This window comes from Crocuta crocuta, unplaced genomic scaffold (assembly GCF_008692635.1).
Source record: "Crocuta crocuta isolate KB4526 unplaced genomic scaffold, BGI_CrCroc_1.0 C28918165, whole genome shotgun sequence".
Taxonomy (NCBI): domain Eukaryota; kingdom Metazoa; phylum Chordata; class Mammalia; order Carnivora; family Hyaenidae; genus Crocuta; species Crocuta crocuta.
The window spans coordinates 1-1,711 of NW_027550723.1; the positions used below are offsets into that span (position 1 = coordinate 1).

The window sequence follows — 1,711 nt, forward strand, 5'->3', positions numbered from 1 at the left end:
CTGGAGCCTGCTTCAGATTCTGTGTCTTCCTCTCTCTGCCCTTACCCAACTTGTTCTCTCTCTCAAAAATAAACATTAAAACACTTTTTTTTTTTTTAAGAGGCAAACAAGGTTCTGCCATATTTAGTAAATGGCTTTTGAAGTATTTGATTTTTGAGTGAAGACACATACATTGGTTTGGGGAGAACTGTCATCCTCAGAAGTCCTTTTGTAAATCACTCTTCTGGAGAATGTCACCTTTTCAGGACTTGTCCAGGTTTTCAAGAAACTGAAAGCTTCCACACAGGGGTTCTATGTTTCATATTAGATTCAGCTTCATTCTCCTCTCTTCTTCATTAGTAGAAATGGTATCCAATTCATGGCAGATGGAGATTTTGTTTGGAACAGTAGATGGATAAAACTGATATGCTTTCTGTAAATCAATAGGCACAGAAATGCAACCTGATTTAGCATGAACATTAAGAGAGCTCTTTAGTAAATCCCTGATTCCTTTGCTAACAGTGGTATCCAGCCACAGAAACAGTACAGGAGCATGATTTCCCACTCAGGCCTGGTTCACATGTGCCATTTTTTTGATATTATTCTGACACCTACTGGCTACCTTCTTGAAACGCTCCCAATACTGAAGTCGTGATGCTTTTGGAAGATTTGCTGAAGTTCATCATGAACTGTTTCAGGAGCAAGTACTAAAGTCTTATTCCAGCTTTCTTTATTTTCAAGGCTATATCGATGAAGAAAGGCATATTTTTCAAAGTATTTTAAAATTATGTCTACAGGTTTTTCTGACCAAAGGGTATTTACACTTAGGTGAACTTTGTTTTTAATGTCTTCACCATCCTTTACAAGACTTACAGTCAAGTATCCCAGAATGTACGAAGTACGATTATTTTCTAACTGATCTATCACAGACTCAACAATGAACACTCCTCCTTCCAGAACTTACCCAGAGACGAGGCTTAAATCTAAAGTCCTCCTTCAGTGCTCAGTCGATGGTGCATATGGCCATCATCATGAGGGGCCGGGATTAGAACATATGTCCACAGAACCAGAACTTCTCCTCTCATTGTCATAGCCTGTGATATCAATGTCAACTACACATTTTTTCCCCCTGAGCCTGGAAAGCTCCCAGCTTCACCGTATTATGCTGATTGGATCTGTGGGACTATACCGTGCACAGGTTGCTGCTGAAGCACTGGTAGCGAATGTAAATGTTCGTCTTCCAGTGTGAAGGAAAACTCACGACGTGAAGTAATTTTCTGTCACTTCGTTATAGTGGAGCCAGCGAGACTACTGCGTGTAGGGAAAGAGCCTTAGGTAACAAAGCTCAATCAGCTGGGGCAGCTCAGCCAATCAAAAGTCTCCATCCCGCAGAGCACGGAGCTCGAGGCCACAAGGATTCCAGCGTGAATTGGTGGAAGAGGCACCGCGAGAATTGGCGGGAATAGCACCGCCTGAGCCTGCGCCACAGGCCCGTGCTGGCTGGCGTCGTCTGTAGGGGCCGCTGGAAATTGTAGTTCCCACTTGGGGATTGGCCTCGGGACTCTGGTCTCGGCACACACGCGAGGAGGTTGCGCCTATTCCAGAAAAAGGAGTTTCTGTGGAAAGGTGAGCTTTTGAGCCGACTGAGAATGATTAGCCAGAGAAAGACACACAAAACACAAGGGATACGGTAACCAGAGGGGAGCTTCCATGCTCTCTCCAGGCATGCGGC

At 44.1% G+C, this 1,711-nt stretch overlaps 1 pseudogene; it reads right to left on the reverse strand.

The window, feature by feature from the left end:
- Positions 1–196: 196 nt before the first annotated feature.
- LOC144219116 (DNA primase small subunit pseudogene) lies at positions 197–1,364 on the reverse strand (annotated as a pseudogene).
- Between the last annotated feature and the right edge of the window lie 347 nt (positions 1,365–1,711).